This window comes from Pollicipes pollicipes, unplaced genomic scaffold (genome assembly GCF_011947565.3).
Source record: "Pollicipes pollicipes isolate AB1234 unplaced genomic scaffold, Ppol_2.1 Scaffold_4295;HRSCAF=5057_pilon_pilon_pilon, whole genome shotgun sequence".
Lineage (NCBI taxonomy): Eukaryota > Metazoa > Arthropoda > Thecostraca > Pollicipedomorpha > Pollicipedidae > Pollicipes > Pollicipes pollicipes.
In genome coordinates this window covers 5223192-5247710 of record NW_023596461.1, presented here as the reverse complement: position 1 = coordinate 5247710, position 24519 = coordinate 5223192, and the positions used below count along the sequence as shown (strand labels likewise).

General features: G+C 60.6%; 1 long non-coding RNA gene and 1 pseudogene across 1 annotated transcript; both read right to left on the bottom strand.

The window, feature by feature from the left end:
* Window positions 1-2061: 2061 nt before the first annotated feature.
* Window positions 2062-22370, bottom strand: LOC119096887 (uncharacterized). The gene is made up of 3 exons (XR_005094094.1): window positions 22220-22370; window positions 5123-5172; window positions 2062-2161 (listed from the first exon to the last, which is right to left on the bottom strand). It is a non-coding gene; the product is annotated as an uncharacterized LOC119096887 (long non-coding RNA).
* Window positions 22371-23912: 1542 nt separating this feature from the next.
* Window positions 23913-24519, bottom strand: part of LOC119096577 (serine/threonine-protein kinase mTOR-like) — a 38225-nt pseudogene continuing 37618 nt past the window's right edge.

Here is a 24519-nt window from a genome sequence, read left to right as displayed (position 1 = left end):
CATGTGTCAGCAGGAGGTCAGGTTAGATCATAAATATGAGGTTCGATACAACACCCCAATACAGCACATTTCTTCACGGCATCTGAACTAAGAGTCAAATTAGCACTTAGAACAGGTATAACCTGATAAGATTTATTTATGCAACATCAGGACTAAGTCGTGCCCTTTAGTGGTGTGATGAGACAGAGACGCAAACGCGATATGAATTGCTTATTACCTGGTGACGTCACTTATGCCAACCCAACCAACTGACACAGATTACAAGTTACGCGCAAAACAATGTCCTCGTTGTTGACGCATCCACGCTGAAGATTACAAGGCGGGTTCGACAAAAGGTGAGATGAGAGCAGTCCTTTAACCGTGTGACAAAATCGATCACACAGTCATCAGCACAAAGCCCGCAAGGACAGCACTGGCGTTCTATACCAAGCCGCGTTATACAGCTTAGCCAATGTCGAATGCGAGCAAAAACCAATGCTGGCTGATCACGTACCAAATTACAGACAACAGCCCCAAGCAGGCGACAGAATGAGCGGATAGCCCTCATTATCAGCCGGCGCGTCAGGTGTCCTGCTGATCACGCCGCGCGTGGGAGCAGCAGACACAGCAGGCCGCGACCCAGACACCGTGTCCGTAGAGCCCAGCGGTCCACACAGAATGGTTCAGCAGCCCGGTGGTCCACACAGAGCGACTCAGCAGCCCGGAGTGGGACCACACAGAGCGGTTAAGCAGCCCGGCGGTTCACATAGAGCGGCTCAGCAGCCCGGCAGCCCGCACAGAGCGGCTCAGCAGCCCGGCGGGCGACACAGAGCGGCTCAGCAGCCCGGAGTGGGACCGCACAGAGCGGCTCAGCAGCCTGGCGGCCCACACAGAGCGGCTCAGCAGCCCGGCGTGGGACCGCACAGAGCGGCTCAGCAGCCCGGCGTGGGACCGCACAGAGCGGCTCAGCAGCCCGGCGGCCCACACAGAGCGGCTCAGCAGCCCGGAGTGGGACCGCACAGAGCGGCTCAGCAGCCCGGCGGCCCACACAGAGCGGCTCAGCAGCCCGGAGTGGGACTGCATCGGCACGTGACCGCGGGGCGACAGCTGCGAACGCCTTGCCCTTGGATGGGACGCTATGCAGATCGAGCAATGGACGGGTTTCACGGGGACGTATCGAGGAAATGCTTTCAGGTTTTTGACATTTATTTAATCAACTTCGTGGAATCAGTAGTGCTTTTCAAATGTTCGATTACATGATTCCCAGAAAATACACTGGGTGAGGACTAGCGCAAGCTGTTTTGCAAAATAGATGTGCTTAGGGAATATGATGATGTACATATGCAGGGATAGCTCAAAATCTTAAGATGCTTAAAAAAAATGGAATTGCGTCGAAGCGCAGCTATGAAACGGCTAACACGCTGATGGTAATGAGGCATGCACCAATATCGAGGAACGACACGAAAAGCCCACCTTCAACCATAATGCAGACCCCGTGTTAGCCCTTATTCCATCCAAGAGCAGATTGTCAGCGCATAAGCTACGGATCATTCCGGCCCTGCGGGCCACGTTTCGGGCGGCGGACAATATGGCGGACGGACAGCAGCAGATAAAAGGCGACCAGAGGTAACGATACGATGTGGACAACACTGAGCAGCTCCAACGATCACTGCGACATCCCAGCGCGGCGGAGACACGGCTGACAGAAGCAATCGTGGCAGACGCCTCCTCTTCACGGACGACAAACCGGACGCCGCACACGCTGCGGACAGACGACGGCCAGCGCCCCTGGCGGCGGCGATGGCGGCGACTCACGGTGATGATGACCTTGCTGGCCACCCGCTCCACGAATCTCGTACCCATCACCGTGTCGGTACAGCCGCGTGATCTCGTCCAGCTCCTGCTCGTCCGCCAGAGAGGACAACGACACCGTGTCCGTAGCCCATGGCGGCACGCTCCGAACCCCCGACGACCTCGGGTGACTTCAGAGGACGCGGGAGACCCGGCGCGACCTCGGAGACCAGCCTCGGGGTTGCGACCGGAGCGATGACGCCCAGCGCCCGCAGGCGAACAGGCCTCGCGGCTGGGACGCGGCGCGTCACGTGGCTGGTGAGACTGGCGCTCGTGTGCAGGTCTTCAGAGCACCCGGCGCCGACCAAACAGGAGCAGGCTTTCAGAGCACCTGGCGCCGACCAAACAGGAGCAGGCTGGAGGTTTGGAAGTACGCGTGGGTGGTGGCCCGTTACTGTAGCTTCATTAACTTAGCACTTTTGGTAAGCTCAATCAACGAACCGCATCGAAATGTCCCAACAAGTCGTGGTCGGATACACCGGCGGGTAACGCAGTCCTTCGTCGTCGATGTGCACCGCGTCGTCGCCACCTGCAGAGCATGACACGGGTTCCGCTCGGAGAGAGAGCGCAGGCTTGGGTCGGGGCACGCCCGCCGCGCTATCGCAGACGCTCCTCTGTCGCCACACCACTAATGCTGGTCACAGAAGCTATCAGGTAATGTGCCCTCCCCGGGGTGGCCTGAGATCACCGCACACGTACAGTACATCGCTGCCGGTGCCATGGGCCTCTGATAAGACACACCCGGAGCCCCCCCCCCCCCCCCCCGGATGCGCGATGGGCTTATCGAGAATGATGCCATTAAACGCCGATAACGCGCCGCTGATACGGCACCTCTGGTGCAGCAATCCCCTTTTTGTTATCGGTTGTCGCGTCCAAGTTTGACATGCGACGATCTGCATTGTCACCTAGAGCTCCGCTGAAACCTTTCTCCGGATGGAGGCGGCTGTCAGAGACTCACCGGAGAGGCAAGCCTGCTTTGGAAGGGAAACGCAGAATAGATCAGCACGAAGATTAAATTCTTTGCTGTCCCCCGCCCCTCAAATTGCGGATGCAAGGTATCTCGACTAAACCCTTTCCGTGTCCGCTGCTAACCCAACGGCAGCCGTTTACTGACCTATATCTGCTGCACACAGCCGGGGCACTGTCACTAGCAACAGGGTCGTGTCCGCTCCCTATCAAGCGATCAGCGCGCGGCAAAAAGGCCACCGCCCGCATCGGCTGAACCCCAGTTTTTGTAACTGGCTCTTCCATACAAGTGTGCCGCGTCACACCACGTCACAATCGCACCACGAATGCCGCGACCGCGCTAAGATCGCCGCAAAATCAATCTCGAGCCGGGCTTGGCTGCTAAGACAAACAGTTTTGAAATTGCAAACGGTGCGGCGGCTACCTCTTAGCGGGTTTCGAGGACACGTGAAATTCATAGGAAGTCGTGTGACCACTTACTAGAGTATTTCCAACAGACACCGCTAGGCATAGCTTGTTGTGTGGGCGCATCCGCCGCCACTCAAGTGGGTTCGAGTTAATAGCAATTTCGTTATACATGTGTTCGCCGCTGGCGGTTCAAGCGCGCTTCCATCAGATCCATCGACATGATCACCGGACACTGTACGCCATCACACAAACTTGGAAACAAGATTTAGCGAACGGTTCCATGTCAATGCCATGACATCAGCGAGAGTTTGAGAAATCAAACAAGTTTTGAAGAATCAAAAAACGTTTTTAATTTGCATGCACAAAAGTAGCTGAAGACACGACACCGTCTTGCAGCATAGCTGCGTTCAAGACGCGGGAACCAAGACATGCGTTTCGGTGTGGTGGTACATCGGTAGACCTCCTGTCCTAGCTGAGAGCGCGACTGCACATACGATTGCCGAGTATGCCGCACACTTCACCCACACTATTGGTGTATATAAGATATGGCGCGTGGACAAGCACACTTAAGGACGCCTATTGAAAAAGCACATACATTTTGTTCACTGCACTGATGGTGTCTGTGGGGCTGACTGGACGGCTAGAGAATTACACATGAAGACAGCAGGGCTCCGGACAGACTTTTGCAGACTCGCTGAGGTTCCCAATCAAAGTAGTTGGAGCATAGCAAGGCAGCCCAATCGTTTCCGGCCTCAGTGGCGACTTTTCACCGGTTTTATCATTGGCGATCATCAGCGGCGATCACCTGCTTTCAATTACACGATCAACACAAATGAGAGATGCGCAGAAACAACGACGCTTCATGGGCGAGGGGCTGAGACAACTGCTAAAGTAAATGTCGTAAACTGATGGGGCGATGCATGGTACGTATGCATGATGTATGTCGTAATGCCGGCGTGCTCAGCAGCCTCAGCACCCCCGCATTCTTCCTCGGCATACCGTGTGCGTGGGCACAGTTTTCCGTTGCGTGTTGCACCAGTGATGTTCGCACCTCCGCTGTGTTGAGCAATAATCGGAGTGGTGAAAGTCAGGCGCAGTCAGTACAGCTGCAGCTGCATTGAAGGAAACCGCCGCTCCATGGAGTGGCGGTTTCTGCAGATGACAGCAATTGCCACATTCGCAGAGGGCTGCACCGAAACCTGCCCGGTTCCCATCAGGACGTTTGCATTGATTTCAGCAATCCGCAGGGCGGTCAGCATCGTGCCCATTTCTCCTTTGTCAGTTACCGCAGAAGATGACACAGCACGCCGCTGCGCAGCCAGCAGTCGTGCCCGTCCCTGGATTCAGCCTATTCACTCCAGCTACCTCGGTTGACGGTGCGAATATCGCACTATGAGCAGACCCTCGGAAAGCCGGAATATCCGATGTCGCCGACAAAAACTCCGGGGTTTCCTTGGAGCGTCGAGGACAGCTATCGTCTGTCCATTGTGCGTTAAACCGCTCACTCCCGGCTAAGGCGTCGGCTATCCAGCGACCTTTGACCCGCCGGCCAGAATCCATCTCCGCGACCTACAGCCGCGTGCAATCCCAAGCTTTGCACGCCGGTCCGGTGACGCACACCTCTTCCCTGCAGCGGCGGCGGCCCGCGGCGAGCGCCGCCACCCCGTGACCCGCGTGACGCGTGCTCTCTTTCGGAGCAGCGGCACCGTGACGGGTGTCACCGCGCTAGCATTGACACCGCGGCCGGCTCTCTCCGCCGCCGCCACCGAGAGCTTTCTCGGCTGGGTGACGCTCACGGATCACGAGCCGGCGCCGCTCGTGAGGAACCGTGAACCCACGAGGCGCGCGCGCGCGGGCTTTCGCCGCCAGCTGGGAGCGGCCTCTGCCGGCCCGGCGCCGCCGAACAATGCGTACTTACGCGGGTAACAATGACCATATTAGGGCGTCAGCTCATTCCCCGCCGTGAATCTGGAACGAAAACAAACGGGTTATTAGGACGATCCACGGCGAGCGTTCCGCACTCACCGCCGGTACACATCACGACACAATCACGGCGGCGGCAGCGGCGGCGAGCAGCGGCGGCCGCGCGCGTCCGGGACCCGGCCTGGACACGTGACCAGCGGAAACAAGCCACTCGGAGCGCGCCGTGGCGACCTGCGCGGCGGAGGTCCGAGAGGCGCCCCCTGTAACGGGCCGGGTGTGCAGCGATGCGTGACTGGCCGGCGCGGAGCGTGCCGGAGGGGCCGGCGGCGCGGCATCCAAAGCTCTCGGAGGTCTCCTCGGCCGAGTGCGCTGACCAGGACGTCTCGTTCGACGGACACGCGGGTCAGTCCCCGCCACTGCCGACGGGTGTAGATGCATGCGTTTAAATTGTGGTTCTGAGCAGTTATGGTGGCATTATTTCGAACGTTTAGAGATTTCAAGTCCTGTCACCGAGTGCGAAAACCTGAATCAAAATCTGGATGTCGAAATTTCCTGTCCGCAATCCGGAAAATTGATGTTACCACTGAGAACAGTCTATCGATGCTTATTCGCTTTCCCACACCTTTGAAGCAGTGATCCGCCGCGCTGATGGATAATATGCAAACAGAATGACTCTATCCGATGTCAAGCGTTAAGCTCAAAGACTGGGCTTGAGTCTGAAGGTACCTTCCGCCATCCAGAGCCCGCCGGACTAGTGTTCCGCCTCGACGCACTAGAGACGCTCCAGAGAGGCCCACATGGGCGCGGGCACAGCCAACCCAGGGACGTGGGAACGCGGAATGCCATGAGATCGAACACCAAGCGCCGTCCCTTGCTGTCCTGTCCGAACAGTGGATCTGCACCCCTGTTCCAGTGTGCGCCTCCCGGCCGCCCCGCCGCCCCTTGAGCCTCGTCCGCCGTCACCGGCGCCGCGTCGCCCCGCGGCGGCGGCTGCGGCGGGGCGGCGACTGGCGGTGCCCAGTCGCCGCCCCGCCGGCTGGCCGGATGTGATGATGCCGCTTCCGGTGCCGAGCGGACACGCCCCGAACGGCCGGCGGCCAGCGGCACGCGCCCCGCCTCGCCGGCGGCCCCCCGGCCGGGTCAGGCCGCCGCCGCCGCCGCCGCCGCTGCCGCCGCGCCGTTCGGCTCAGCAGCAGCTGCCGCGGGCCGCCGAGGCCGCGCCGGTGGCGACAACGCGCCGGATGCGCCGCAGGACCGGCAAGGTCGGCCACAGCGCCGCGTCATTCAACTACTGATTTTCACACGCCGCCCTCAGCGGTCTCTGGCTGGATGGGCTATTTCGTTTGCTGGGATTCAAAAGGCGGCCATGCCCTTAGCTCACTTCGGGAGACTTCTTAAGAAAAACGAAAATGTTTATGTCTTATCAAAGGAGAAAGACACATTGCTTGCGCCGATTGACAGCGCTGAATATGGAAGTCAAAGCGAAAGAAAATCACACTTAAGACGATTAGAGCATGTGTGCAACAGATGCGCAGCTACGCCCCACAGCCCTGCATAATGAGCATGCACACTAGACCGCTGACAGTACAGCTCCATACAGCCTCCAGAACCGACCGTGTTCCGATCATCCGCGATGCCTCAACGCGGCCGTTGGAAGCCGTCCAGTGCGGGAAGAGACTTAGTTGCTCCTAAACCGAGAAAGGACCCCTTCGGTCTCATCCTGATCATCCTCATCCAGCACCATCATCGGTATCACAGCCATCAGAAAACATCCTCACGCCCCCCTAATCTCAGCTCATCATAATTCCGGTAACTAGACCTCCGCTCGGCCCGCCGAGCCCTAACCTGCTGTCACATGACCCTCCGCCAGACGCGCCGGCAGGGGCCGGTCGCCGGGCCAGGTGCCGGCTGCCGCGGCCTCGGCTGACGCTGAGTCACCTCCACCGCGTGACCCCGCCCTCCCCCTCCCTCAACAGCAGGCCCGGCCGGTGACAACCGCGGCCCGGCGTCAGCTGCGTCAGCTGCAGCGGCGGCGGCGGCGGCGGCGAGGTTCCAGCCAGCCGCGCCGCCACTGGGTTATGCAGCGCGGCCGGGGCCGGCCTGACCTTGACGCGGGGTTGACGACCCGAGCCGCGGCGCGCGCCGACCGCCGTGACCGCGGCGGCGGCGGCGGCGCCGGCGGCGGCCCGCACCGGCGATGCGCCGGGCACAGGCCGAGAGGAACACCGGCAGACGTGGAGGAGGCAGTGGACCCCGGCAACGCGTGTTTGCAGAAAGGCTGGCGGGAGGCCGGCTGGAAGCTGACGTCGCCATGGTAACACGGTCCACATTCACCGGCCAGGTCATCCCAGCAGCAGCCAACAGTGCTGAAGACTATCTCAAGTACTCATCTTCCCGGAGTTGATTCTCTTCCCAGTCTGCGCCTTCATCAGTCAGTCAGCGAGAGCTTCAGCACGTCCGCTCCGGTACCTCAGGCAGCACCCTAGGCTCCGCTGATCACCCGAGTGATGATGCCCAGCTCCGCAGTCCGGTTCCGTTTGCCGGCCGTCTGCATGCCGCGGCCGAACGAGCTTGGCCATTGCCACCATTGTCGTCAGGCATCGCCACCTTGACCTTTTGACAGAATCTGTTCTCAGTCAGGTGGTGCTCACGCATTACCGCCCTGCCGCGCAGGAAGCGAAGCAGGCGCGATTCATGGCGGGGTCCTGACTGGGCCTCGGCCGGGCGGCAGCTTCAGTCGGACATGATCAGGGCCTGCCTACATTTTCAGCGTGCTTGGACTGAGCCTCACCGCCTCAGTTTCGTCACGCTCCTCCCCTTCCTCTGGGTGAACATGCCGCCGTGGTAGAACAATGGCTGGAGACGGAGTCGCGTCCGCGTCAGCAGAACATTTTAATTAGGGCAAAAAACCTGCCCACCGGAGGGTGAATGTGCGGCTCGCTTCTGAAGGAGGAACACACCGTGAGACGCGCCGGATACGCAGTTCGGGGGTAGCCCTCCGCGGTGGCCACGGCTACTTCCTTTGGAGACCTGACCAGTTTGGACGACGAGGAAGTTAACTGCTTTCCACATTATGCAGGAAGGTCGGGAATGTGCCGCTTATAGGGTTTATTCTTCCTTTATTGTGCCGAGGGTACTTCCCTGTCCATAACTGACTTCGGAGGAGCGTAAAATGGGAAACAATGGCGGTGGAGTACAATGCCTTGTATCTCTGCATAAACAATGGCAAAATGGAAGCCTCGTAAACCAAACAAACTGCGTGGAGCGTCTTGACAGATTCTACGTGAAGCTCTGCTATCCTGCGAAGTCATTTAAACGTCAGCTTTATCTATGTCACAACACTTCGGCGACGGTGCCAAAAAGGTTCTCACAACGAGGCGAACGAAAACTTCTCAATCACGATGACTACCCTTTAGAGGACTTCACGGGCCAGACAAACCCGTGCATATCGATGCAGGATGGGTTACAGACCAGACTGGGTACGAGTTTGAGGACTATTACAGGTATGGCTAAGGTTATAGGCAACACAGTTTGGAAATGTTGTGTAGATCCTTGAGAAATACTGCTTTATGTCACTGTTGGCGCTCATTTCTGTCCGAATTAGCTTCGTTCACAATAACTTGGCAATTATCAAAGCAAAAGGGTGAGTATGAGTGTTACTTTTCCTGCAACTCCTTCAAAGTCTAAGCGTTGTAAAACTGCAAACAGGTGGTTCACAGGTGGGTACAGATGATTACGAATGGGTAACGCGTAGGCGTGGGCAAGGTCCCTGGATAGCCTGTGGATCAGGTTAAGGAAATCTGTCAAGTGAGTGCCGCCATTAGCGCAGAAGCCTCGAGCTATTTACGTTCAGTATCTAACGTAAAAAAGGTCTCTGACGCAGAGCCATAACTGGCTTCCTGACGCCCGCTCCCTGTACTCTGTAAGTTATATAAAACTTTGAAGTGAACATCGCTGCGTGAACTTTCTCGACCGGCGCTCCCGCTGAAGCTGTCGGTGCCCTTCCCGTGTGCTCCCGCTGAAAATGCTGGTGCGCCTGCCGTTTGTTCCCACTGAAGCTGTCGGCGCGCCTGCCGTGTGCTCTCGCTGAAAATGCTGGTGCGCCTGACGTTTTTTCCACTGAAGCTGTCGGTGCGCCTGCCGTGTGTTCACGCTGAAGCTATCGGCTGCCGTGTGTTCCCCTTGCAGCTGTCATTGCGCCTGGCGTGTGTTCCCGCTGAAGCTGTCGGCTGCCCTACGTTCTCGCTGAAGCTGTCGGTGCGCCTGGCTCGTGCTCCCGCTGAATCTGTCGGTGAGCCTGCCTGTGTTCCCGCCGAAGCTGTCGGTGCGCCTGCCTGTGTTCCCGTTGAAGCTGTCGGTGCGCCTGCCGTGTGTTCGGTCGCTCGGCCGGCCGGAGCGGTGACGCCAGTTGAGCTGCTGACGGTGCTCGGCCATCCACAATGGCGGCTGGCCGGCCGGCGTGTAACGGTGCCTGGCTGGGCGGCTGTGCGGACGGCGCACCAGATGCGCGCCGCCGCCGCCGCCGCCGCCGCCGCCCGGTTCTGGGTTAGACGCCGCCGGGCCGGCCCGGGCCGAGAGCAGCGCCGTCTCGGCCCGGCTCGAGCGGGGTAGGATAGGACCGCAGGATGGAAATGGGGCGGGGCTGGGCCGAATGGGGTGGGGATGGGACAGGGGTGTGCCAGGGCTGGCTGGGATGGGGGCTGGTGCCAGCGGGGCCGAAGTGGACGAGAGTTTCTCACGGCTGGGTTAAAGGGAGGGGACGTGAGACGAGGTGACACAGGCCACACGAAATCCGGCGGCCATCGCTAGAGCCGTAAGCTGGGCCGACAGGTGCCGCCGCGTGACCGAGCTCCGCCCGAGCGCGATGACACCGGTCCGTCCTGTCCCACTTCCGCACCTGAAGCTGGCCCAGTCGGCCGGCACGCGCGCCCGCCTCCCCGGACGGGAGATAGAGCTCGCTCCGGGCGGCGGCGACGGAGCAGCGCAGCGCCGGCACCGCCCAGACGCGGGGTGGCGCACCTGACAGCCGACGTGGGATCGGCCAGCCCGCTGGCAGGAGGCGCCGGAAGGAGCGGCCGGAGGCGCGGTCGGGCGGCCTTGGCGGAGCGGGTTCGGCGGCGGAGCGGGGGAGGCGCTCAAGTTCACGGACGCATCGCGCAACTGGACGGGCTGGCCTTGCTGGGCAAGGGATGCCAAGGCGCCCGGCAGCGGCGGCATGCCGCGACTGCGATGGTATGCGTGAGAGATAGTGATGCTCAGCTGAAGAAATTGTAGTTGCTGTTTTTTGCGGCACTTGTCTGATCAAAACGTGGGATGCAGGCCGCGTCAAAAAATGTGAAAATATGCGACTGATTGTTTACATGCCCATCGTACCAGCTTCTGCTTGTGTCACCCTGAGAAGTATCCGGCATTTTGTTACCTGTTTACATGCCCACCGTACCAGCTTCTGCTTGTGTCACCCTGAGAAGTATTCGGCATTTTGTTACCTGTTTTATCCTCGTTGACTATTGCATGAACATGGACGTGAAAGCCAAAAAGTCACTTTGTGGAAGCACCTAAACACATGTAAATCTATCGTGCCAAAATCGCGCTTCCAAGCCCTTCTTATGTTTCTCATCGTGAGTTAAGCTAACGCAGACTGGAGAGGACGGGCATGCTCATGTCCTTCATACCCAGGCCGTTGGTATCAAGTTCAGGGGGCGGGTGAGTTTGTCTAACCATGTGACCGCATACCTGAGGCCCCAGTCCCCCAGCCCGGACCGCACTTATTCAGGACTGTTGAAGAAGCGTAGAATGTGGGAACAGTTGCACCAACTTTGACCTCGCAGTTGCATGACATTATTACACGATATGTTTGTAACGTATAATATCTCATCCCGGTATGTGGGTACCTTCTATGCGTAAGTATAACAACTACGATTTGCTTTTCCAAGCCCGTACGCTTTATTTTTCATTCATTTCAACGTTGCAGTAACAAATGGCTGTCAGAATGCCTAAGAGATACAATACGATGATGAACAGGAATCAGGCGTGCACTGTCCAGATCATATGCCTGCGAAGAAAGAGAGCGGGGACCATGACCCGTCCACCTATCATGAAAACTAGATTCAATAATGACAGCGATAACGCACGGCAGGATTCCATCCCAAGAGGCTTGCCCAATTCTTGGGACGTTCGTCCACCCCTGGCTGTCATTGAGCTTCCTCTCGCGGTTATCAACATATGGGCTGCGTGCCCCCGGCGTGGCAGTTTCCCCGTAGTTAATATGCGCTTAAAGTTCCGGTCAGATGACAGATGATGCTCTACAGATGTTCTACAGATGACCTAAAAGGAAAACGACCACCAACGACGCCAGCGATCCGCGGCTTCCGTCGTGGATCTCCCCCGCGTCATCAGTTATGTTTCCCGCGGTAGTTGAACATATGTGAGACTTAAAATCCGAGTATACCGTGCATGGTGTGAGGGCTTGCAGCAAGACTGCACTCTTTGTGTGTTCTTATGGTGTTCATAGGTGACCGTTAGTCTACCGGAAAAAACTGGTTGCAAGACAGCATCAAGCGCTCGTTGAAATACCTGCGGTATGGAAATGATCCTCTGATACGTATTTTATAGGAACATCATGGAATACTGAACATCAGTTGTGGTTAGTACAATATCTGACGTCACAAGACCATATGAGGTTTCTGTTGGCTGCTGACTCCCCCCCCCCCCCTCACCCACCCACGCACTGCCGCAAACTTACAGCCACAGACCGACCATTTGACTCTGGATGTTACGAACAGCGCGCCAACACGTGCTGGATCGAGATACGTGTCCGGGCGGAGGGAAAAGGCAAACACAGCGCCTGCTTGGCCAGCGTCCATCAGGCCCATCTGTCCAGGAGTAACCCCTGACACGTTTGCGTGCGCTGGCGGCGGCGCGTCCGCGGCCGCGGCCGCCGGCGCTCAGCAGGACCGCGTCCGCGGCCGCCGGAGCTCAGCAGGACCGCGTCCGCGGCCGCCGGCGCCCAGCAGGACCGCGTCCGCGTCCGCCGGCGCTCAGCAGGTTTGCGTCCGAGGCCGCCGGCGCTCAGCAGGACCGCGTCCGCGTCCGCCGGCGCTCAGCAGGACCACGTCCGCGTCCGCCGGCGCTCAGCAGGACCACGTCCGCGTCCGCCGGAGCTCAGCAGGACCGCGTCCGCGTCCGCCGGCGCTCAGCAGGACCACGTCCGCGGCCGCCGGCGCTCAGCAGGACCGCGTCCGCGGCCGCCGGCGCTCAGCAGGACCGCGTCCGCGTCCGCCGGAGCTCAGCAGGACTGCGTCCGGGGCCGCCGGCGCTCAGCAGGACCGCGTCCGCGTCCGCCGGCGCTCAGCAGGACCGCGTCCGAGGCCGCCGGCGCTCAGCAGGACCGCGTCCGCGGCCGCCGGCGCTCAGCAGGACCGCGTCCGAGGCCGCCGGCGCTCAGCAGGACCACGTCCGCGGCCGCCGGCGCTCAGCAGGACCGCGTCCGCGGCCGCCGGCGCTCAGCAGGACCGCGTCCGCGTCCGCCGGAGCTCAGCAGGACTGCGTCCGAGGCCGCCGGCGCTCAGCAGGACCGCGTCCGCGTCCGCCGGCGCTCAGCAGGACCGCGTCCGAGGCCGCCGGCGCTCAGCAGGACCGCGTCCGCGTCCGCCGGCGCTCAGCAGGACCGCGTCCGCGTCCGCCGGCGCTCAGCAGGACCGCGTCCGCGTCCGCCGGCGCTCAGCAGGACCGCGTGCGAGGCCCCGCTCTCCGCCATCCGTCACGCACCGGCTGTGTTCCGGCCACGTGCCACGCGCCCGGTCCGCTCCGATCAGGGGTAATCGGCCGCTGGTCTGCCCCGGCCGGCGCCACAACTGTTCGGGTGCCGCTCTCGCGTCGGTGGCACGGACAGGGTGCAGACCAGACTCTGGGCAGGCCCCCCAGGACAGCACGTGTTTCTGGGTATGCGAATGACTTGATTGGGAGGGTCAATAACGGGACGCTGCGTGGTGTGCACTATCTATATGATATAACCCGAACTTGGGCAGTTTATTAATTACATATGCATCATATTATTTACAACACACACACACACACACACACACACACACACACACACACACATATATATATATATATATTAGGTTATTTTATATATATTAGGTTAGGTTAGGTTAGGTTATATAGGTTAGGTTATATATATATATACATATATATACATATATATATATATATATATATATATATATATATATATATATATGTACTCGGGGAGCGCGCGGGGTCGCCGAGACAGCCGGACCGGGAGACCGTGGGGGAGGGGTACGGACCGTGCGGGCGGGGCCCCTCCCGCCGTCTGTCGCCGGCAGGACGGGATAACGTCAGCCCGTGGCAGCGATATGCGGGCAGGCAGGAATGCAGGCGGCTGGCGCGGCGCGGGCGAGGCGATAGACGCCTCGGCCAAAGGGCAGAGATAGAAGCTATCGGATGTAATCGACCGTCGGGGCCGAGCGTCGTCGCCGGAGGGGCACGAACGACAAAGGGTTCGGCGAGGCCCGAGGTCCATGCGTCAGCCCGGCCGGCGCGACCCACCCCAGCACGAGGCCAAGACGACCAGCCGTCTGCTGCCTGTTCGGATGGTCATTGGAAGGAAGAATGTGCGGTATATCTACGCCACGACTGGGGGACTGGACTGCTGCGTTTCATCAAGAGCGGGGTGGCCCAGGCGGGGTGTCATTATACGTAGCTGATGGTAAAACATGACTATTCCTTTTTGCTGTCGACCCATTCGGTGGGTCTGGACATGGTACTTTCGCAGTCGCAGACACCCCCCGTCACCGTTTTTCGTACGCACCAGGCAATTACATCTAAACGGCCCGTAACACGCGGCCGGTGCGCCCTGAAGCTTAAATCCTTCACATAAACCTACCGGGCTAATTCTCAATTAGACCCGGCCCCGAACGCGTGGGTGCGTATGCAAGCGTCTGCGGCGGGTAGCGCCGCGTGCTGACCAACGAGAGGGCCTCGTGGGTGCGCCACGAGCGCCGCGCCGCGCCGCGCCGCGCCGCGCTGCTATAGCCGCCCGAGGCTCGCGCCGGCAGTCTGTGGTGCGATACATCAGCGTGGCGCTTGAGCTTGGGCCGCGCGGCCTGAGCGGGCAGGTGGCGTGGCCTGCGCCGCGCGGCCCATCCGGCTCCGCAGCCCTGTCTGGTGGTGGGGGAGGTGCCGAAATCCGGCTGGTCACGCTGACCAGACAGCAGGGCGAGGGGAAAGCGCAGCGAGTGACACGCACGTGCATCTCTTTGAAGGGCCTCCCCTTCCTCAACTCCCAATGGTTTTCTAATCCCGCTCAACATTTCCATCCAAATCATCAAAAAAGTCGTACGCCATTAAAAAGCAGCACAGAGAGCAGAAGCCTAAACGTATTGGGGGCGGGAAAATCTAGCCCTCAATACCCCACACCCGCGGGGCTAAATAAAGCCCCGCTCATGAAGCCTCCAGCGTCATCGGCTTCAGATGGCTGAGGCCAGCCAGCTTGTCCATCACAGTGACCGCGTTCGGCTGCGGCGGAAACGTCGACCGCGCAGCCGGCTTCGGCCTTGCTCGCTCCCCTCCCCCGCCCTCGTGTGACCGTGATCCCCTCATTACCCCCCCCCCCCGCCGCCGCCGCCCGGCCGTGTGCCCCTCCCGTCCGCCCCTCCCGTCATACCTGGCCGCCCGTCCTGCCACGCCGAGCAGGCGGCGCCGACCGTCAACAGCGCCGCACCCGCCGGCGCATGTTCGCGCGCACGTGAAGCCTGCATTCATCCAATGTTGAACAATAGGCGATCGTAATGGGATATCTTCCAGGCGTCGCATATGCTATGCGGTAAGACGTCCGCACTGCAGGCGCTGCTAGCCAGGGCGTGGCTGCAGCACCGTCCAAAATTCTGACGTCTTTGCTGAAGCGATTCAGCTCACGCATGTTTAGAACTACTGTCGAGAGAACATTGGAATATAGAGAGCAATCCATATATAATGCTGTGCTTTCCCACGTCTGGGCGATGACCGACCGAGCCTTCCCCGCCTCCACGCCTTCGGACAGAGCGTTGGGTTGGGCAAGTCATGCTTCCGAACGCCCAAGAGTCGGGCGCCCCGTTCCGCGCTGCCTGCGCCGCGCGTGCGCCGCAGGACCATGAGGCGGACCAGCGCGGCGGCGGCGCGGCTGCGGCGCACGGCGCACCTGGCGAGACGTGCGCGGCGGCCGAGGCGGGGAGCTTTTTGCCCGGCGGCCGACGCGGGCCGCGCCATTACCGGCGCGCCTCCGCGCCACCGCCGCCGCCCGCGGCCGAGCGTGCGCCACCAGCTGGCGAGAAAGCCACGCTGACGCCGGCCGGCGGCCGAAGACGCCGCGCTGCCCAGGGCGCGGTGCAGGACCCCGCTGCGGCTCCGGGGCAGGGCTGAGGTCTGGCCCCGCTGGACCTGCGTCGAGCTGGGGCACCGGCGCCGGCGGCCCACATCACGAGCCTCGAAGGCGCTGTGTAACATCACATTCCGATGGAGGAGCTTCGTAGCTCCACAACTTCGCCGTAAGCCCCCCCCCCCCCCCCCACTCCGTTTGAAAGGAAGGTCGGGTATTGAGCTTTGCATGAATATAGGGCTGGTTTTAGCCATCTCCGCCTGTTCCAGCCTTCCTGCATCTCATGACTGCTTGGCGCGGGTGTCGCGGCAGATGCCGGTCTTCTGCCGTGTCAGCTTTTCCCACCACACATGTTTCGGAACTTATGAACTCTCGACGATACGCACAATGTGCATCGTGCATGTGTGCGCTCCTGAACAACACGAGTGTATACGATAAGCGAGTTCATGGAAAAAGGCGCAGCAAAATCGCACGTTCGCGTGCAAATCTATGTGACTGCTGTGCGGCGTTCGTGACAAAGCGCAGTGCTCGCCATGAGAGATGGAGCGGGTGGGCGGGTCCTCCTCCACGCTCCACGGAGTGTGGCACTGGCACGCCGGACGCCGTTCCTGCGCTACAGGCGCGCACCGGCGGGCCCTTTCTACGGCCCCAGGGCAGACCCCGGCCGCCAGGAGGCAAGAACCCTTCGCATCGGCCCTGTGGTGGGGTGGGAGGTTAAGGGAGGGCAGGGGAAGGCTGGGAAGAGCAGGGGAGAGCAGAGAAGGTTAGGGGACGGTAGAGGAGGGCAGGGGAGGGCAGAGGAAGGCAGAGGAAGGCAAAGGAGGTTAGGGGAGGGTAGAGGATGGCCCGGGAAGGCAGAGGAGGTTAGGGGAGGGCAGAGGATGGCAGGGGACGATAGGCTTATCACGGATGAAGGTGCCAGGTCCCTGGCGAAGGCCTCGGTTCAAGGTCGGACAGGCCACCGCTCCGCTCTTATCTTACATGTAGTCATATATCCCATATGTAGCACATCCTTCTCACCCTGCCTGCGAATGGCTCATACTCCTCTACCTGCGCCATGCATCCCAGTAGGTGCACTTCGACACGTCGACGCATCGCGTAGCCAACACAGACCGGTCTCGGACGGCCCCAACTACGGCCTCTGCCAACACCGAACTCCGCCGACGTCAACGGGTCACAAGAGCGTGCCGGCGAGCAGAGCGGGCGCACACGACACGAGCCGAGACAAGCCGTCGGTTCGGTCCGGCTCGGTCGGTCCGGTCCGGCTCGGCCGGCCCGGCCCGGCCCGGTCCGGCCCGGTCCGCCCCGGCCCGGCACGGCATGGTCCGGCACAGCATGGTCCGGCCCGGTATGGTCCGGCCAGGCACGGTCCGGCCAGGCCCGACCCGACCCGGCCCGGCCCGGCTCGGCATGGTCCGGCCCGGCAAGGTCCGGTCCGGTCCGGTCCGGTCCGGTCCGGTCCGGCCCAGTCCGGCCCAGCTAGGCCCGGCCCGGCCCAGCTAGGCCCGGCCCGGCCCGGCTCGGTCCGGCCCGGCCCGGCACGGCCGGAGAAACCTGACGAGTGCGGCGCCGGACAGTCACGTGCCGCGAGCAGCGGCGTCTGACGCCGAGGGTCAGCTGGCGGCCGCGACGGACGGCGTGACCGACACGCTGACGCCCGCCCGCGATCCAGCGACGAGGCCCACACGCTGTAGGCGGTAGGAGGTACTCAGCATTCGGTGCGGGATACCGAGGTCCGGAGGGGGGGGGGGGGGGGGGGCAGCCGCGCTAGCTTTCCGGACTCCCAACGCTCAAGTAGCCAGTTCTCAAGCCGGTACATTGGCACCGGGTGCTCGGTGCTTGGACGCCGCGTGCCCAGTGCTTACAAACCGGCACCCGGTACTAAACTCACCGGACGTAGGGGCAGTTTACCTAAGCTGTTAATGACAGTGCACTCTCCGACGTAGTGTGTTTGTGCTCGACTGGTCTGCGTGCAGGATTTATTGCAAATGGCCAAGATCTTCAGACTCACGCTTTGTTAACGTGTCTCGTCGGACCGACCAAGGTAACCTCCTGTGAGATAGATGCTCGTCGGTTAAACGGGAAGCCTTCCGTCCTGTCTTGAAACTAGCGGTCTTCTCACGACAGGAGAATCTGAACGGATTCGTCTTCTTTCGCTTCTTCCAGAATAATTACTGATAGTTTGGGCTATTTGCGGTTGACACGGGGACTGCCCACGTTGCCTCAGTCTGAATTCGTACCTTACGACGCCCTCCAACACGCAGCGGTCAGGCCAGGCTCCAACCTAGCTGGTATCCCCCTACATCAGCACAGAGCTGGTAACCTGCGGTGCCGGCACGGCACGACGCCCTGGGATTGTTACCCGAGTTTGGTCCATTCTCTACATCTACTGCTTGATATGTATGACGGACTTATAGGGAAGAGATCAATCTGATGACGTCGGCACAGCGTCGCCACGGTATGCCGTTCGGCCCGATGATCCCGCAACCCCGTCCGCTCCGTCAGACATCGCCCGTTCCCTCGCACGCGACCCCGTCCAGTCCCTCCGACAGACCCCACCCGTTCCCTCCGACACCAGCTCAACCGCTCCCTCCGACACGACCCCACCTGATCTCCAACACCGCGTCCCACAGACGCGAGACCGGCCGCCCGCCCGGCAGCCTGCCTCGGGGCCTGCCTCGAGGCCTGCCCACCCGGTCGCATGCCTCGGGCCGTATCAGCCGCAGCTGACGTCACACCGGAGACAGGCGTCGGCCGCCGATAACCCGTATCATATCTGGGCCTGTCGCCCCCGGCAGCCGATCCGGCAGCCGATCCCGGCCGCTCCCGGGGCGCTCGAGAGGCCCTCTGTCGCGCATCCGATCCGGGCAGCTCCCGGCGCTCGAGATGGCAAGAGACGCTCCTCCTCCAGGCCGACAACGGCCGCTCCTGGGGCGCTCGAGAGGCCCTCCGTCGCCCCTGCTATCCCAGCGGCTCCTGGGGCATTCGAGAGGTCCTCCGTCGCCCATCCGATCCGGGCAGCTCCTGGCGCTCGAGATGGCGAGAGACGCTCTTCCTCCAGGCCGATCCCAGCCGCTCCCGGGGCGCTCGAGAGGCCCTCCGTCGCCCATCCGATCCGGGCAGCTCCCGGCGCTCAAAAAGGCGAAACGCTCCTCCAGGCCGATAGCGGCCGCTCCTGGGGCGCTCGAGAGGCCCTCCGTCGCCCCTGCTATCCCAGCGGCTCCTGGGGCGCTCGAGAGGCCCTGTATCGCCCATCCGATCCGGGCAGCTCCCGGCACTCAAGAAATCGAGAGATGCTCCTCCTCCTCCCTCGGGCCGACAGCGGCATGGCGACACCCGGACAACGCCCGCGACGGTGTCTGACGTCGGCCTGACACGAGCCTGACACAGGCTCAACACAGGCTCAACACAGGCTTGAAAAGAACGTGACACCAAGTCTGGCAATGTAGGTACCGCATAGGCCTGGTGGATGCCTGTAGCAGGCTTGACACGGGTCATATGTTATAAGTGAAAAGCTTACAAGGACCAGAACTGGTTTGCTACGGGTCTCGAGCGACCTGGCACGAGCATGATACCTGTCGACCTGATACAGTCATGGAATGATCCTACACAGCCATGGAACGTTCCTGACACAGTCATGGAACGGTCACACGCAGCCATAGAACGATCCTGGCAAGGTCATGGAACGATCCTGACACAGCCATGGAACGATCCTGGCCAAGTCATGGAACGATCCCGACACAGTCATGGAACAATCCTGACGGGGTCAGGTGCTTCCTGAAACACCAACAGGAGGGCGCACATCGAACCGTGTCTGGCGTTCTCAGAATTACGCCACCACCGGTCGTATACGACGGATACAATGCCAGGGGCATGGCACGTCTGGCCGCGGAAGAAAAGCGGCTGAATTTCATCTGAACAATTCAAATGACGCACGCACTGGAACGTCACGCAGTTTACTTTCATCGGATCCGGTATAGCCGTTCCGCCTGTTTGCTTTCCGGTATGGCCGGCGGGCGCCAACGCTGTGGAACTGCCGTCTCCCATCGCGCTAGAGGTCACAAGCGGGGCAGGAGCACGCCTCTCCAGAAATGACTGTGAGAATCCATATCATGTTGAGTGTTCGAGCTTCTTCTTTCAGCACATCACTATGAGTTGAATGTAAATGATAAAATTGCTGGGATTTGAGCCGAGATAGTGAAAAACGTGATAATCTCTCGGAATCTACGCCTCGGAGACGGAGTGAAGGTCTCAGGGTGGCAAGAGTGAAGTCTCGTATGCTAACCATACCAGGCTCGACCCCGTGAGCACCACCACGGCGGCACAGTTGGTTTCGCCTCAAGAGACTATTTACAGGGCTTCTTTGCCGAACCAACGGGCCCATTCAGCGCCTTGACCAAGATACGCCAAATGAGCCTCCGACTGCTCCGTGCCCATCTGCTTGTGAGCGACACGGCAGCGGCGACAAAGCCCGCCTGCACGCTGTCGCCGACGTCCGGTCCGACCCAGATCGTGATGGAAATCGGGCTCGACGGGCAGCCCGCATGTTTTTGTCGCAGCTTATCATTAGCGCACGAAACTCCTTTACGATAAACGATCGCCTATCCGTCGTTTCTCGTGCCTGTGGTCCCCACTACGCAGGCGCGGAGGGAAGCTGCAGAAATTGCACGCGTCCGATTTCTGCTGCTATTAGCCTGTGGTCCCCACTGCGCAGGCGCGGAAGGTAGCTGCGGAAATTGCACGTGTTCGATTTCTGCTGCCACCGAAAAATGCCAAGCGGGAACGTCAAAACAGGTCCAAACCGGAATTGGGCAGCCACTCAGACTACGGTGGCGCTTTTCAGTAGGTGCAGCTCTACATCCCAACTTGTTCAGATCTCTGACGTTGGATGACTGCAGAAACCGCACTCAGGGTCGCAGCACCGGCCACAGCCATCACACTGTGCACCTCGAACAACCCAGACCCACCACAACTAGGTCAACAAAACGCGGCATGCCGTAACGGCGGCTCGGAGCGACGAGATGGTACGAGGGATAGCTCGATGGTAGGTGACGCCAATTAGTTCCGAAAAGCGGTATCTCCTCATGCCAGCCACACGACCAGACAGATTTCTCCACCTACCTACTGTGTGCACTCGAGAAATGGTATGCGACCGGTTTGACAAAAGCGCAATATAATATAGTTTGGGGAACAGGCGGCCATGTTCACGGAGCAATATTAAAAGAATCTGCCACCAAAGAACGCGTTACCCTGTTGGCCGCTACTGTAATTCAGCATATGATATTCATTGATCTGCGGTGAAACTGCTGCTGTTTCCGGAAGGACAGGTTATTCGTAGGATGAATGACAACGTACGAAACGAGAGATGCGCGGAAGTAAAAAAAAAAAACTAAATTGCTTTTGAGATCGTGAAAACCATGTACAGCAGATGCTGTGCCGATGATACAGGACGATTAGTATACTTAAACGGCCAATGGCACGAGCCCCGCCAAGGGTCAAGAGTTCACCAGGACGACACTTGTTAAATGGTTTTGTTCCGCGCCGCACCTATAAATTATTGAATTCTGAAGACCTGTTTGACCTGTTCGACATCCCCTTGCGACGGCGCTCAGGACAACACGGCTGACTGCGCTGTATTTTTGTAGGCACTAAAACGCAGCAGGCAAATCCGAATTTTATGCACCAGTCATCCATCCATCCACACACATCGCGGAAGTGCCATCGATTGACGATAATATCGCCGCCGCTCCATCCCGACTCCCTTCGCCGCAGGCCCGAGCGTGAGAAGCCAACAAACTATAGCCCGACCAAGCCAGCCGGGCGGCGCGTCTGCCTGCAGCCGCCACCGGTCCGTGACTGTCGACGGGGCCGCGTCTGGCCGCACCGGACCGGCCGGATCTCCGCCTCACACACGGCCCGACGTCAGCCTACTATCCTCCGATCATCCACCCATCCGCGGCGTCGGACAGCGGAGTCAGCCGCCTCACTGCGGCAGACAGCGGAGTCAGCCGTTCCGCTGCGGCAGACAGCAGAGTCAGCCGCCCCGCTGCGGCGGACACCAGAGTCAGCCGCCTCACTGCGGCAGACAGCAGAGTCAGCCGCCCCGCTGCGGCGGACAGCGGAGTCAGCCGCTCCACTGCGGCAGACAGTGGAGTCAACTGCTCCGCCGCAACGGACAGCGGAGTCAGCAGACCCGCTGCGCTGGACAACGAGGTCAGTCCCCCTGCCGGGCCAGGTGACGCGGTCAGGCCTTCCAAAGGTCAGGCAGCGGCGCCATCCCACATGCGACTGGAGTTCCAGCCGCGGTCCCACCAGCCGGCGCCGGCGGTGCGGCACGGTCGGCTCACCAGAGCGCGTCAGCAGGGCGGCCGCCACCGCTCCGGGGCAGGACGCCACTGCCGCTGCCGCCGCCGGCCGCGCCCACAGGATGTCCCGCGGCGGTGCGATGGCCGGCTGCAGCTGAGGGCCGGCGCCGTTCCGGCCGACGCGCTGTCCCACAAACACCGGCGGCCGCCGCTTTCCCGCCGGCGCGCCGACTTTCCAGCTGTCGGCGCGACGCCGTGCAGCCGGCGGCTCGGACGGTGGGGACACCGGCGGCGACCGGGCCCATCTCGGCCGGCACGCCGTCCCGCGAGCCGAGCCGGCCCGCTCCGGCCGCGGTCAGCCAGCCGGAACCGGCGGCCGCCGTGCTGCCGGCCGAGCTGCGGCACTCACCGTCTGGCTGCGGCTCCCACGAGTGCGCTGGTCCGCTCGCTGTCCGCTCCGGGCCTCGGCGCCGCCCCGAGCTGCTCCGGTCGCGTCGGCGGGAGCAGGAGGGCACTGCTTTGGCTGCCACTGCCGGCCGGCGCGCGCACGAGACCACCTGCCCGCAACACCGGTCCGCCAACTGCGTCCGACGCCGGCCCGTGTCAATGAACAGGTGGCCACTGACGTCACGCTAGGTGAGTGACGGCTAGAGACATCTAGCGGCTGTAGATGAAGCTTAGCTTGCGTACAGCGCAGTGGTTCGGAGCTGCAGGTACAGCGCGAAATAACTATAGCTAATTCATTTTACATCTGAACAGGGGTAAGGAAAGATCTCATGGCATCATTCTATGACCTGAAAATTCTGTTATCCAGCATGTAAAACCTTCATGGACGATGTTATTGACGGATAAAAAATATGCGCTAGCGCCTAGCACTACGCAGGACGGCTTCCAAGACTCGACCCGACTCCACGCAGGCCTCGAGTGGCTCTTACACCTCCATCGACACATCGCAGTCACTTTGGTGCGTGATGTAACACCCACGCGCGTGAAACATTGCTGTTATTTGCTCGTTCGTTTATAGGTTCGGCTTCCATGGGTGAAAGACGAACAAGTACGGGTCTGCGCAAATGGATAGCACAGGAAAAAGTGCGCGATAACTTGCGGGAGCACCCCCATTGCCTGACAATATACCATACTTATAGGGTCGTTGGCGAGGACCACTTTCGCGTCCACAGTGTTCAACATCAGTCACCGTGATCAATGGCATATTTAGCATGCGGTCTCACTGACAATACCGGTTGGCAACGATATATTCGAAAAATCCGGGACTTGCGAGCCTAACCCATACTCAATAAGCATTTGTCCCCCAAAAACATAGGGTTTGGTGACCTCGAACAGCGAATGGTTCGGATCACCTTACTGAACCTTCGAGATCTGCCTACACCGAAGTGGCATCGAATGAAGTACATCACAGACATCCAATCGAAATCAATCTATTTACGAGTACCCATGATTGCAAATAAAACAACTCAGAATCAGGAAGGATTCAACAAGCCAAACTGTTTCTCAAAAGGCATACAAAAGACACGAAGCACAGGATATTCTCACACAAAAGCTCTGCACAATACGAACGCAGCCTGACAGCATGCGACTCATTCGCTTATCGACAGATGGCGATCCACCAGCCTGCACGCTCGACGCAGCAGAACCCCCACATGTCATCGCTCACAACACAGGTCGCATGCTCATTTCACCCGCCCAATCGCTCGATAAAACGACTTCGAAACCGCGTGCACCTTCCCACATCCGGCGCATACACTTACGCATCAACATCCCCGCTGGTAACATATGCGTGTCCCGACGCAAGCTGCACTGTCAGCACGTGGGCAACACGGCGCGCCGCGAATCACCGCGCCCTAAGGCGGCTTCGCGGCCGGCTGCCCGCGGGCCCCCACCCGCCTGGGTCCCGCTCTGCCTGACGCCCACGCATCTCCCTCCCACCCACGGTCTCCGGCCTCCGGTCTCCGATCTCCGATCCCCGGTCTCCGGTCTCCGATCCCCGGTCTCCGGCCTCCGGTCTCCGATCTCCGATCCCCGGTCTCCGATCTCCGATCCCCGGTCTCCGGTCTCCGGTCTCCGATCCCCGGTCTCCGGTCTCCGATCCCCGGTCTCCGGTTTCCGGTCCCCGATCTCCGGTCTCCGATCTCCGATCCCCGGTCTCCGGTCTCCGGTATCTGCCACCTTGACATGACGGGGCGTTGGTGGCGCAGCGGTCCACGCCGGCGGCAGCAGCGGCAGCGGCAGCAGCAGCAGCAGCAGCGGAGCCGGCAGCGACAGCTGCGGATACACGCCCGGCCCCGCCACTGGAACTTCGGGCCGCCCGGCCGCGCTACCAGAACGAGCACCTGCGGCGAACGCGGACACGCTCAAACGGAGGCCACACTGACACGGCCGTCTGCAGAGCCGGCGTGACCAGGTCAGGCCAGGTCAGATCATGACCCGGCCCGGGGCACTGGCGGTCATCCGGCGTCCGATGCAACACTGGCAGCAGTCGGTCACCAGGCCGGGCATCACTGGCAATGGCTACATTCGACACGTGACAGGCGAAGCTCGCTCATGACGACTCAGCACTGGCAGTGGTTACTCACTGAATTGCGAAGTACTGACGGAGGTCATCTCCAGACGATCAATCACTGACCGAGGCAGCCCACCATCCGACGCAGAAAGGACGAAGCCCACGCCCTGGCAACAGCGCAAATCCCACGC